The sequence below is a fragment of the Dromaius novaehollandiae genome, chromosome 5, assembly GCF_036370855.1.
Source record: "Dromaius novaehollandiae isolate bDroNov1 chromosome 5, bDroNov1.hap1, whole genome shotgun sequence".
Lineage (NCBI taxonomy): Eukaryota > Metazoa > Chordata > Aves > Casuariiformes > Dromaiidae > Dromaius > Dromaius novaehollandiae.
In genome coordinates, this window is record NC_088102.1 from 37,572,664 (window position 1) to 37,587,396 (window position 14,733).

The window sequence follows — 14,733 nt, forward strand, 5'->3', positions numbered from 1 at the left end:
GATGTTGCTGTGAAGTGTGAATACCGCACCTGAAAAAGACCTGGAGTACATGTTAGGAATTCTTGGAGAGAGAGGCTAAATAACTTCAAAAGAACATGGCTATTAAATTGAAGCTCTCATTTAATTATCTAGTTTGTTTTGCTTTGTAATGTTTGGTTCCCAAAGTTAGCCTTCTAAGTAACTGAGCATGGTCTGAAGTTCATCTGTTTTTTCCAGCTATCTCATGTGATCTAATAAAAGATTTTCTCTCTGTCCACAACTTAGACCATCATGACCACCCCAACACTATAATTAAATAACTTTTGTTCTATTTTATTACCAAAGCTCCCTGCTACTGTTGATGAGTTAGGATTCAAGCAACTGAGCAAAGCAACTTGTGACAGTTACATCATCTGCATTGTTAATGCAAAACATGTGATCTCTGCACAAAGCTGGTAATAGATCACAGATTTAACAGAATATATGTTTAATAAGTGTCTTATATAAAATTAAATAAGCAGAATTAGATTGTTAACAAAGGATTAGAAATAAAAATTAGGGAAAGCTTCCAAAAAAGTATAATTTAAAATTAGAAAGGAAGGAAAATGTAGTCACCATTAAGGCCAGAGCTAACAGCAAGCCAAGAAGTATCAATCCCTACAGTGTCCACAAGGCCAGTCACCAGATTCCAAGGAAGGGAGTTTGAAGGGGAGCAGAAAAAAAAAACTGATTGGAAGAAAATATATAGAGAAGAACACAAGGAATAATAATTCATTCCCTATGAATGTTTGCTGGAGCTGACAAAAACATGCTGTATGACTGGAATGTAAAGAAAGGAAATGGTTTTCCTAGTGATCTTTAGGCTGTATTGCAGTCCACTCTGTCATAACACCTCTTTTGGATCTGCTTTAGGATTGTACATGCTATAAAAATGGAGGCTATTAGAAGCATCAGTAACAGAGAGATATCAGAGTTTTCAAAGGGTTGAATGGGTTGGGGACTCAGAGGCACTACTAGGCAGTTATATCTTCTTTTAGAAATTCTTTTAAATAATCATGCTGACCTTCTCCCAGGTTGCTTTTAATTCTGGGTATATTCTTTATTTCTTGAGGGGATGATTATTAACATAAGACCGTAGCCACTGCACTCTGAGATTTTTCTAGAAGAGGCCTTGATCTTCAAGTTCTGGTATGTGGGTAGTTACCTACAGCCATGTGTTACATGCCAAAGCTCTGAAGCATAAGATTACTCAAGCTTCTGCAGAAAAACAGTCCACTTGTTCCATTGCTCTGCTATTTGCAAACAAGGTGGGCTGGCAATTTCATAAAAACGTAGTTAAAACCACACAGCTGTATATGAAACAGTCAGTTAATGATGACTAATATTTATACAGTAGGCTTTTTTAAAATTGCGGTTCTAGAGTTTTCAAATAATTTTGCACAGTGATACAAAATTGGTTCCAGTTCAATGGACTGTTTGCATTGGATTCAACCATTCAATTACAATTAGAGTTGCAGAATCAAGATGCATTTCATCCCGTTGTGAAGTATCCAGCAGTCATCTCTCACGTGAAGTAAACACAGCAACTGTTTTTTATTTGGAAAGCTTTAAAGAGATTAAAGGTAATAAAGGAGAATTCAAAGACAAATCCAAAAAGCAATCACAGCGTCTCTGCTAGATAGACTTAGATAAGCTGAAAATTAAGATCTGCACCTGCCGAACACATAGGCTCTGTAGATGCTTCCTTTTTTATCTGAACATTCCTTAGGCATCCATAGTTCTGCTTTTCAGCATGCCCAGGACTTCTCCAGGTCAAATAGATAGTCATCTAGTTCCTATCCAAGTCCCACTGCAATCCAGAAAGTACATCCAGGAGTCCAATATAATAGGCATGCCTATAGTATTCTTCACATGCATTCAGGAGATCAGCCCATATACAGTACAAAGGGGTACCTCTGTTCTTTTAAAGCAGTAACAAAGTGTCCACGGTTTATATATTTAGTCTAGTGGTTAAAACACTCACCCAAGAAGTTGGAGGTTTTTGTCCCTCTTCAGACTGCAGTTGTTCAAATCACCAGCTGCTACCCTCCAGGAGAACTCCCTGGCAATCCAGGTTACCCCACCAGATCTGTTGCAAAGAGGAATGTAAGAATGAGTGCTAGTGAGAATGAGCACTTACCCTAGTGGTGTGGTATGGCACAGGGAAGGGGAAACCTTCTTCTGCTCTCTGTTTACCATCTTAGAAGTAAATGGCATTTTAGAAGTAAATGGCAATCTCTGCTCTACGAATTTAAAGAACACTTGAAGGCACTTGAGTCAGGCATGCAAGGAGCAGGATACCAAATTTATTCATGTGCATGTAGAAGTGCTTCAGCTCCACTTATGCAAGTGATGCAAGTGACGCCAGCACAGCCACAGGAAAATGAAAGGTGAAGGGGGTGGGGAGACGACACTAAAGCTGGGATTAGAGTGCCTCTCCCCTTTCCTGTAAGTTGTACTTAATAACTGTAGGCAGATCCCCACTCAGGCAGATGCATCTTTGGTCACTTTTCTACTTTCGGTACAAAGAATCTAGGCATTTACCATCTGACTTTCAGTTCCACAGTTGAGGCACCTTAGAAACACGACATCTAGTTTCTAGCCCCTCATTATTACTCAGATCCAGCTTTTAGCCAGGACAATGCCTTGCTTTTTAGGCCTGTGTGAGATCTTCGATGGCCACAGGAGTCAAATCCCTTGAAGTTTAAAGGTATTGTTCTTATGACAGCTTGCTTGAACTATTGGTAAAACAACACACAAATTAATTCCACTTCTTATACAAGAATTGTTACTCTTTAATTTCTTTTAGATCACTGAGCCCTTTTTGAAATGTCAGATGAAGTGCCTGTATGCATACTTGCTGCACTAGAGGGAGTAGGAACCCCATCTCTGCCATGGGCAGCTTTGCCTGACTCAGGCTTGTATAGAAAACAGGCTGTTTAGAGGCCATCGGAGTAATCAGGTTCCTGGTTATTGAACACAGAACTGTGAAACACGAACATTATTACAGATCAAAGCTGAAGCTCTGTGTGGGAACAAGGCTCTTCTAACTTCCTGTATATTCTCACTTTGAACACTGCTAGCTGTTTCAGAATATTTCTTTTGTCAAAAATCACCCATATTTGTAATCATTTGCTCCTGATCCAGGATTCAGGTGCATGCTGTATATATGCCTTGCTAATGTAGGGAATTCCTCACTTTACCATGATCTCAATTTTAAATCTTTGAACAAAATTAGTTTCCAATGTCAACCACCCTCTGGTTCACTTCTTTGTATAGCAGACAGTCCTCCACACCAGAAACTTTTTACAAATTCCTCTTCTAAAGATAAAAAAGCTCACTAGATTGATAGTATAATCTGTTTCTGTCTGTAAATTGCAGGCAAAATGACCTATGCCACATCAGTTTAAGAGGCTATTCTTAGCTGAGAGGAATGGTTTAATCGCTATTAAAAAGCATTCTTACAGTTCCATCTAAAATGCTCTAACAAAGGTTTTTCTTAACAAAGGAAAATCCATCAAAAGCCCTCAAGGAATCCAGGAGAGATCACAACGTGTATGTCTTCTTCCTTTATTATGCCAAATGGATGTATGCGTCTGTTAAACTGTACATGTTAAAAAGAGGAAGAGCACAAGAAAGAGAAGGGATAACTTTTAAAACTACTGCTCATCTATTGCTGCAGTAACTGTAGAAGCAGATTCTTCTATGCCCTCAATAGGAAACGACATACTACCACCCAAAGAAGCAACATATATTATTCATATCTTTCAAGACCAAAGTCAAAATTATTGTTCTGAAAAGATTCACAGGTCTTCAGCCATAGTAGACTCTTTCACAATTTCAACTCTTTTCTAGATTTTAATCCTCTTTCTTTTTCTTCTTCCCTTTTAACTCATGTTCTTGCTAGCTTCTTCAAACAAAAGATTGATATCGGAACTCTTCACTTTCATTTTTTTGCCATCTCTCAACCTCTCCCTTCACTCCAGTTTTCAGCTGTGATTCTCTGTCTTTTCTTCTTGCTCAGCTTTTTCACTGTCTGACAGCTCTCTATACTGTCCTTATTGCTTCCTTTCCTCTTGCTTATTCTTAACACTCTCCTTTTCCTCTGGCTCTTTTCTTTCAACCTTCAACCATATTACAAGTTCCACTCTTACAGAATAATCTTCTCTTTACTCCTCTTATCTTTGCACTGCTCCCCATCTCCTTCTCTCAGTACATGAGGTATATAATCTGTTTCCTCACTTAATTCTCCATAATCCATAGCATTCTGGAAAAACTGAAAAATTTCAATACTCTAATTAGTTCAGAGACTAAAAGCTTTGAAATCTTAAACAGTGGTCATAATTTTCTAGGAAAACCTGAAAGGGGATATGGCTGCTGAAGAACATCTAGAAAATGAAACTCTTCATAAAAATATAAAAGCTCTTGAAAACAGTCTGGATACTTTATGCGGTGCTGTATTGTACCTGAATGGATGAGAGAAACAAGCAGCTATTCCACTGTTTTCCTTGCTCTTGAGAGGAGTAAAAACATTCAGAAATAACTAATCTGTATTATAACATAGGAGGGAAAGGGCAACCTGTATCTTTGGGGACATATAATCAATCCTTTCATTTGCCTGCACACCCCAAATTCTTTCAGTTCAAACTCTGATTTGGGAGCCTGTTCTCCTTTTAGGACTATAGGGCATATTTAAAAAACATTTAAAAAGTGGCATATTTCTATTGTAGCAGTCTACAGACGAGAAAAAGGAACAGAAAAGTTATGAAAGTATTTGGCTGGTTCTGACATTCTTTATTTCTATGTCCTCGAATAAATCCCTTCACTTTTGCGTTCCTTAGTTTCCTCAACTGTAAAATGAAACTAATACAGCTTGCCTACCTTTGAGATGACTGGAGAATGCTAACATTTCAAAAATTACATTAAAAATTTTGCTTCACTTTCCTTCAATTGTTTTTTCAGCTGTTGCTATCACTTAAGGGTAGGTGAAGCCTCTGTAGTACAACCCTCTGAGACCTTGCTTAAAAGAGAAGAATTAACTGATGACATGGAATGTCTTTCACTCATCTGAGAGGGACCAGCTGGATTTAGCTTCTCAGTTTGCGTACACTAGGTCCTTTGTTCGAGATCCATCGGAACTGTGACTCGTGAGTTTCATGACTGCCAAGCAAGTCATGCACAGTCACATATAGACATGTAATACAGAGCTAAAATAGAAGAGCTGTCAACCAACAACCTTGTGAAAATACTAAATGCAGCTTTAAGAAACACTGAGTTTATTCTGATTTCAACCATACTTTAAAATTTTCTTTCCCTTTGCAAGGTACAGGCAAAAAGTCTAAGACATTCCTCAGAATCATCTAATCATTAACTAAAGCACCCAGCTCTTTCTCCTTAATTGGTTCCAACTGACAAACGCACTACTTAATGGCAGAAAATATGGCTGTTAGAGTCCAAATGCATGACATTTTATTTTGCACTACTGAATTTCTGTTACCCAGTTCTCTTCCTGCATGACATCCTGATCTTCCTATGAACTGGCAGTGCCTCCTAACTTAGTATCCACAGCAGACAGCATCACTCCAGCTTTTAGGCGAAGGTAATTGCATTCATAACCCACTTTTGAGATTATTCATTCTCTGTCCAAATTCTTCTAGTAAACTCATCTTCTTTAGCTTTTGTAACATCCCATAGGCACCATGTTTTTTTAACAAAAAACATGCAGATTAAATCTATCATGTCTCCAGTCAGGAAATATAATTATACTATATGCTATTCTGAAATTGTGTTATCGTGAGGAACATTCTGAAATCATAGTTGCTGTCAACTCAAAACTTTTTTGACTTTATCGGCCTACTAACTTCTAAACCTGAATTAGTGCATGTGTCTCTGTGTTTTTGTATGTGTATATGCATGTCTGTCAACAACTGAAATGTAAGCTACATTTTTCCATTTCATCACTAATACAATAGATGTAGTGTCCTTTCAGGGTACTTCCTGGCATTTCTTTGTGGTGGCCTGTAGCTGGGCACCCCATCTACACACGTGCTGCAGGCCTATAAGCAATCTTTGGATTGTCCCAGTCAGCTATACCAGTGTTGTGGAAGGAGCACTCTTAGAGACACAATTTGTCCTAAAGCCCAGACTGCATGTCTGACAAGGCATTTCAAGCACTTCTGCTGCATCCTATTTGAGTGCTCCGTGCACACCTGTGATCCCACATACAGCCCTTGATATTGAGAGCACTGCTTGCTGCAGCCCTTCTACCCACACTGATTCTCTTCCATCTACATCCTACACAAGCTACTGTGAATGAGGTGGGAGAAGAGTGCAAGAAAAGTCTTAACACCTCACCTAACAGGAGGAAGATATAATTCATTTCATCTCATGAATCCTGTCACCAAAACTAGCATCAGCTCTAGCCTTATACCTGCAGATTTCCACTCCACTGCTACAGGCCATCACTCTTGGGCTCAGCAATGTCCTAAAACTGTGTCTCAATAACTCACTGGCAGGACAAGGTTATTTTCTAAACATGGGAAGACCATCTGTGGGCTACTAATTTCCAGGTTTACAGGGTCAACTTCATGACCATGTGCAATGAGCTAGCATTCACTCTATAGCAGCATATCCCTATTTCCAGGCCTCCAATCTGACCTAGAAGTAAGCACGTATCATTCACTGCAACTCAAGCATACTGGACTCAAGTAGGTATATGATATAACAGTTTAATGTACGCAAGCCCAGAATGTCTGCTATCGTTGTAGAGGTGTAGGAAACCATTTGCCATTTGCTCCATCCATCAGCTGATCATCTGTGACATCCTGGATATCAGTGAAAGCTTTCCACCAGTTCGTTGGTGAAGGGCTGAGATTACCCAGGTCCCAAAGAGTCTGTTTAGGCCAGACTTATCACCATTGCTATTTCTTGCATGTTAATATTGGCTGCATAGATCAGATGCATTGAATTCTGCATTTTGAAACTCTATGACCTCACTTTATGTTGGCAACCTTTTCTGAGAACCAGTCTTGCTGTATGTCTCAGATTTCTCTTCCTCAGAGCTGTAATCTTCATCTTGACTGTAAATGTACACTGGGCCCAAGGCCAGTTACTCAGCCACATCCCCAGGTTAGCTAGTGCTGTAGGGAGAATTCCACCAGCAGCCCTCAAATAACTGTGCCATCCCATGAGCCCCATTCTTATTGCAAGTCTCAGATTTCTCTTTCTTGGTACTTTAATCCCAAACCTAACTCCATCCCTAGACTGAGACTTACACCATAGTATAGTAGCAGCCCCCTAGAGTCTGCTCAGGGAAGAATTCTAGTAGCAGTCCTTCTCTTTGGCAGTTTCTCCTGAGCCTCTTCTCTTGCTATGTTTCCCATTTCTCATTCTCAGAACCATAAACCTAATCTTACCTTAACCCTAGAATGAACCCTAGGCCAGGAATTCAGCATCATCCTCAGGAGTGCTTCCTGCCATCCCACTTCCATGACTGGAGTTGCTGGCCCTGTTTTAGTTGTGCACTCCAAGAGTTTCTCTGGTAGGCTATGACAACAACCTCTACTCAAAGATAAGCATGTTGCAAGCTATCCAAAAAACGCTTTATCATATACTCCCTACATATGCAGATGAGAACACCACATGCTACTCTTGCTATAAGCATCCTCAGCAGCAGTCTCTAGGCTGCTGCTCCTTTTCATGTGGTGAAATCATTATAAAGAGAAAGCTGTATATAATTCCTCTGATGCAGTTTTGGAAGAAGAAGGTGATAACATCCCATCAGTGGAAACAGTAGTGTGGTACTAAGCATGACACCCATTCCTCTGGGTTTGCTGAGCAACAGGCTAGCTCTTAGAATACAATATAAGGATGCTGTCAGAGATGTGATCCAAGGAGTGCTGAAATTGGTGTGCCAAGGCCTGACATGTGCAAGACTCCTACACATTATAACATTTGAAGCACTCCTGTGGTGCTGTCCACACGAGTGACAATGTAGATGGTCCTCCATAATTCAGCCTGATTCCAGTAACAGCAGTCTGAAAATTTCAAAGCCAAGAAGTCAGGACCTCAAAAATAGTTTGGCTTAGATATCTTGAAGGAAAAATGAAGCCGCTTCTGTCTTTTTGTTAAGTTTCAAAGTGTATTTATGTCACCTTTTCATTTTTTTTTTTTCCACCCAAGCAAGCTGGAAGTGCAACTGAGATTCTCCGTTTCCAGAAGCTGGGAATCTAATAAAAGATCAAATATCACAAGATTTGTGATGAAATCTGTTGGCAACTCTGTTATTCTACAACCTTCACTAAAATTGAATAGCATTTATATGAATTGCTATGTTCAGTTGGATCATTCATGAAAGCGTACCTGATCCTAAGCAGTGTATACATATCAGACATGCTTTCCCTCTGAGACCAAGCATATTTATATCTGTTTGTCCGCTCAAGAAATGCGAAGTTCTATTGAATAGTTTATTAGGAAAAAAACACTCTCTTGCCTAAAAAGCTTCTAGAAGTTATCTATAATCTATTACAAAATGCATTTAGTGAACAATTTTTGTGAGATGGCTAAGTTCTGAGACAGAACGGCTAGCAGCTGCTAACTGTTAGTAAAATGTTGGTATTTAAAGTTACAGTCTCCTTTCAAGTACATGTGTAACTCATGAGTATTTATGGAAGTATGTGTTTGCCTCCAGGGTATCATCATCATGCTTTTAACTCCATTTTGACATTTGAAAAGAACAGCAAAGAAGGAAACCTAATTTAATCATTAAATATTTGACTTCATCTTTAAAAGGAAAGCTTGGATGAGGCTTTCAGGCCAAGTAAAATCTATAAAATTGCATATAAGCACAATATGATATTAAGTCGCATAGAAAGTTTTACATGACTGTAAGAGATTTATCCTGCCGTAGGGGTACACAGCACATACACAACTTTCAGTAGTACTAATCCTGATACTAATGCTAATGCTATTTTTGGTGCTTTTATCACTTTTCTGTAACAGATTCAAGTCCTCATTATGTTAACATTGAAATATTTTGTGGTTATCCAATACTTCAAGGCAATTCCTATACTGATATGGTCCACAGTCATGGGGCCCTGCTGCCAAATGCCTTGCCAAGAGTCTCTTTTGGACAAGTGCAATTCTCTAATTTGAGAACATGATTCTATGATATGACTTTCCCATATGATAGTTCTAACATATCACAATTTTTATTTAATATTTCTAACATATCACATATGATAAGACTTTCACATACAATGATAGTTTCTAAACAGATCATGACTTTTACAGCCTTTATCCAGCAACCTTCCCTGAGAGAGAAATTACCTCATGAGGGGCTCTGGCAACTGAGTTGCAAAGAAATCCTAAGTCACACAAAGGTAAAATAGTAGTGAACTCAGTCTTTGTAAATCCTAGACTAGTACAACAGCAAACACATCATCCTTTTTGTCCTCTGCTCAGGCATCTATATAGGTCACAACAGGGATAGTAACTCACGTGAGAGGGGGAGTGAATGTGATGAACGCACTGTTCAATAAGGAGACTGCTGAATTTGAACTCAGATCAATTTCTGGATAGATGTAAGGAGGATCCTCTTATAGAGGAGACTGTAGCAGTTTCATTACTAAAGACATCTTCAGCATTTGTATTCAAATGCACTCAGTATAATCTTCCAGCCAAAGATAAAATAAAAAGGCTGATCTGTCTGTATCTGCTGTTAGCTATTCCAGATGGGAGTCAAACCAGATCTTCATGTTGTGAATCCAGTTCAGAAATGATGGGCAAATCACCTTAATCAAAAAGAGCCAAGCTTACTTGTGCCTACCACAATCTACAGTGGTGTCATGGAACCAAAAAGTATTATCTCCATTTTGCCTGGACTGAGTCTTTGGCCACTTAACATGCTTCTGTGTCCCAGTCTCTTGTCATGAGTGAGTAATGCACTGGATGTGCTCCAGCTGGATCAAAAGCAATAAGGGTATGAAGAGCAATGCAGCAAGCACCATGAACACACTGGAACCCTCCTTGATTTTGTAGCACTCCTTCAGTGCTAAATGAGAGGCAAGAAAAGCTACAGTAAATGCAGCCCTGGATATCGTTGGCCTTCTTTGCCACAAGGGCACATTGCTGGCTCATGTTGAACTTGTCCACCAGGACCCCCAGGTCCTTCTCTGCAAAGCCTCTCCAGCCAGTTGATGCCTAGCCCATATTGGTGCATGGGGTTATTCTTCTCCAAGAGCAGGACTTTGCACTTCCCTTTGTTGAACTTCATGAGGTTCCTGTGTACCCATTTCTCCAGCCTGTTGAGGTCCCACTGAATGGCGGCACAGCCATCTGGTGTGTCAACCACTCCTCCCAGTTTTGTACTATCTGCAAATGATTTATGTTTATCTCAACTCCTTGCACCAGCACATGCTGGGGGCCAACTGCACTTGTGGCAGAGGTAGTCAACGGCCCCTAGGCTGTATTAGGAAAAGTGTTGCCAGTAAGTGATCCTTCTTATCCACTGGTGAGGCCACATGTGGAGTGCTGTGTCCAATTCTGGGTTCCCCAGTACAACATATGGATTTACTGGAGTGAGTCCAGCCAGTGGCCACGAAGATGATGAAGGGATTGGAGCATCTTTCATATGAGGAGAGGCTGAGAGAGCTGAGACTGTTTAGCCTGGAGAAGAGAAGGCTCAGGGGAATGTTATCAATCTGTATAAATATCTGATGGGGGAGTATAAAGAAGATGGGGCCAGATCGAGTGACAGAACAATGGGCACAAGAGGCAATGGGCATGAACTGAAACACAGGAAATTCTGCTTAAACTTAAGAAAAAAGTTTCTTTATTGTGAGAGTAGTCATACACTAGAGCAGGTTTCCTAGAGAGGCTGTGGAGTCTCCATCCTTGGAGATACTCAAAATCCAGCTGGATGCAGTCCTGAGCAACTTGCTTAGCTGACCCTGCCTGAGCAGGACAGTTGGACTAGATGATCTCCAGAGATGATCTTCCAACCCCAACCAGTTTGTGATTCTGAGATGCAGAAGAGCTGAGTACAGCTTTCCAGTTCACTGACAGGAGCCTTGCTGATTTAGTAAGGCAGATGGTGATTGCTCTGCTCAAAGGTGTAAAGAATTTCATTTGAGGATTTGATTTAAGGGAAAGTAGAGAGGCCAAGGACATGCCAAGATCCTCCACTTACAGGGTCTGTGGAGCCAAAAGGAAGTTAAAGCTTGAGACCCATAGTAAAAGAGATTAGAAAACTCACAACGAAGGAAAAGTGGGGCCTTAGGAGAGAAAGGGATTAAAACAGAAAAGGTCATAGGAACTGTATGCTTGGGAGGACACAACAACAGTGCAGTTTCACATTACAGCAATAATTCACTCAGCGTCCTAAGTTTAAAAATAACACCACTGTCACAAGGTTTAATTAGGGATAAAATTTCACATTACACTGCCAATGAAGGGGACATGCCTGTTCTTCCTCCTCCCGCCCACCCTTTTCTTTCTCTCCTCCCACTCCCTAATGATTGCAGTCATGAACCAGAGCAACTCACTGATACAAAAGAATATTGAACCACCAAAAGAAAAATATTACTATTCCATTGCAGCAGTTTGGTGTCTTTGCTTCTCCCCGTGGACACACAGTTGCTACAGCCAACACAAGAGAGGGGGTGGGTTAACACAACTGTGAAAGGTGAAAATAGCAGGATGATCCATTTTAGCTGTATACTCAATTGGAAGTGACTGAAATTTATTAGACATGAAAAAGTGGATGTTATTTTATATACTCTTGACTATGAGTGAGTTATTGGTGTAATCAGGCAGCTTGACTGCAGTGCTGCCACACACCCTGAGGGAATATGCTCTGCTCCACACCATGCAACAGAATCACTGACAATATCCACTGAAGACTTAGAGCTTCCCTGAAAACCCTAGGCAATGAAGGCCTCAAAAGTACTTCCCAACTGTTGCAAATTTCAACCTGTCATTGCAAAAATGTCTTCCACAACCAAGAATAGGATTGCATGAATTTAACACAAGTTGGTGGCAAAAAACTATCAATATCTCCAAGCTTACAATGAAGGAGTTCCAGACATTTGAAAATATTCCCTGAAATACATCCACAGAAAATGAATAATAAACAACCCCTTCCAAAACTAAGTACAAGAAAGAACTACACTCCAGTCACATTTAAGAAAACTGTAATTCCAGATAGTGAGGTGGGACCCTAAGTAATACAAATGTGACTATGTTTAAATACTGTGTTCAAAACTATAGGTCAACTAGCTTTACTTACTGGTGGAAAAGATGGGTGGAAAGGATGAGATTCCAATACATCCACATAAGGTTTTCCAGTTGGTTCCCTAAAAACTCACTACTGGACCAATCTACAAAGAGAAATAAATACATGTCAAATAAAGAATTGTAGAAAATTCTGTACTAAATGTAGCTAGGGAATGTCTGTTCAACTAAAATGAACAGCACTGTGTAAATGACTGAAACAAAAAACAAACGATGAACATCAGAAGATCAGAATGCTTATCCTGTTTCCTGCTTCAAAACATTATGTGGCTTTGAGCAACTCACAGTTTCTAAATATGTCTACTGATACTAGCAGCCTCAAAGCCAAAGACTCATTGACACATTTAATGGGTTGATGCTCAGCATCTCTTAAAGTCATTTTTGTCTTCAGGTGATCAGCTTGCATCAAAAGTAATAATGGTTAGTGGAAAATTTGACCATAGTTTCTTATTCCTCAGGTTCACAATTCATACAATTAGCAGTAATGAACATAAACCATTCTGGAATATGCAAGAGAAAAGCTGCGTGTCCATACACACATGCGCACACAGACACACACACATGTTGTTTTTAGATATGCATATACATAGAGAGACATAGTTTTAAATGAAAATGACATTTGAACCCTCAAAATAGGATTTCATAGTTCATGAAACTGCTGTTAAATAAAAAATTAAGATAGTAATTTTGTGATAGTTGGGATAAAAACATCTGGATTACTGCTCAAGTTAATGTCACCTTTGAAATTAAGTACACTTGAAATCTGACTATAGTCTAAGAACAGCAATGAAAATAAAAGAATAACCTGCTCCTAGAACAAGCTTATTTGCCAGCTATGACAAGCTTTGTAAGCTCAGCTAGATGAAAAAGTGCTTTCTAAGTAGCTGTCAAACTTAATATGATGGGTTTGTCTGTAGTATCCAAATCTAGGACCTACAAGGTCTCGTGTAGTAAGCCATGAACATAAAAAATACAATGCTTTGCGAATGGGAATGTATGGAAATTTTTTGTGATGACAATTTGAAATCTGTAACAATTTGGAAATTATTTTGCACCCACTCAGTAGAGCCCTTGTAGGGCTGTTTTAGAGAATAAGGGGGGCCATGTTCAAGATGGAAATAAAGTGAAGGAGCTGCCTTGCTCTAGAAGATTATTCTGCTAGATTCCTGAGTGTCAGGATACTAATACTGCAATCAGAGAGGAAGCTATCTGGCAGAATCAGATTACACTGCTATAGAACGTGAGCATGTGTCTACCTTTGAGAAGACAGAACCAAAGTTGTAAGACAGGCTGGGCCTTCTACTGTTCAGAAATAAGCAACAGCTTTATTTCCACAGTATGTTAATGTTCTAATATATTATAGTGTAGTCAAAACAGAAATTGATACTGACACTGCAGTTTCTTTGACTTCAGATGGACAATGTAATAAAATATTCAGGAAGACGCCCTTAGGGCAAATGAATTGTCTACTTGTGAGCGATACAAAAGAAAAATTATATGTTTGAATAATAAGAAATTAAGTTAACAGCAGTTAACAACAGTTAATAGTAGACTAAAAAATAAATTTTATTATCTGATACTAGTTTGTCATTGCCGGTCTGTAATCGGTTAACATGTTTTACTGAAGAAAGGTAAACAGTTTAGCCAATAGCCTAGAAAATGGAAGTAAATCATAGATAAGTATTTTTCCTAGTTATGAATTTTGTGCAAAGAATATATGGGCTGCTGAGTTATAGATTTTAAACACTGGTCGCAATTTTTTCCAAGAATATCTTAATGCTATCTATTCTAAAGGGAGTTACTGAAAAAATGATGGAATAAAATTACCAAAACACTTGTTTTCCCACTCAAGCGATTTTGTAAAATGAGCAGCAGCCACCGGATATATGTCAAACCAGCATGTTACTATCTAGATGAATAGTGCTTTTTACATTATAGCCGCAAATCCATACCTCAACATGGGACAATATTCAGCCTCAAAAACTTAGGGCGACTAGACCCAAGGGAATGGTAAGATACAGGTGAATACAAGCATTATATAGGGAAGCATGACAAAAACTGTATGTGCACAAGATGTTTATTCCAGACTATTTGACTATGTGAACCTACAATTATATTCAGGGGCTACTGTATACATAATTCTGGGCCTCAATACTTGTTATGACTGGATCCACACAATGTTTTTGTATCAGTTAAACCGTTATAGCTAGTGGCATAATTTATGTGTGTATGCATATATTTAAATCAAAATTATTAAAAAGATCTGTCCCCTAGCATGGACACATATACACTGGTACTAAGGTCCTTTTATGAGTATAACTACTTCCTTTTGTTTTATGTAAATAAGCTATACTGCTACAAGCACCTTTCTACTAGTGTGCACTCATGCATGCTAGAAGGTTGCACTCTTTTAGCTATATTGAT

At 39.1% G+C, this 14,733-nt stretch overlaps 2 long non-coding RNA genes across 3 annotated transcripts in view; one reads left to right on the top strand and one right to left on the bottom strand.

Moving 5' to 3' along the window:
* LOC135328482 (uncharacterized) overlaps positions 1-12,877 on the bottom strand; it is a 79,712-nt gene extending 66,835 nt beyond the window's left edge. Inside the window, exons 1-2 of one of the 2 annotated variants that reach the window (XR_010389389.1) lie at positions 12,305-12,877; positions 2,003-2,107 (exon numbers count right to left, since the gene is read on the bottom strand). This is a non-coding gene — a long non-coding RNA (uncharacterized LOC135328482). The remainder of the gene's footprint in view (positions 1-2,002; positions 2,108-12,304) is intronic. The other variant, XR_010389388.1, reaches the window with a different exon arrangement.
* LOC112980611 (uncharacterized) overlaps positions 1-14,733 on the top strand; it is a 30,072-nt gene that overhangs the window by 6,157 nt on the left and 9,182 nt on the right. The window lies entirely within an intron of this gene.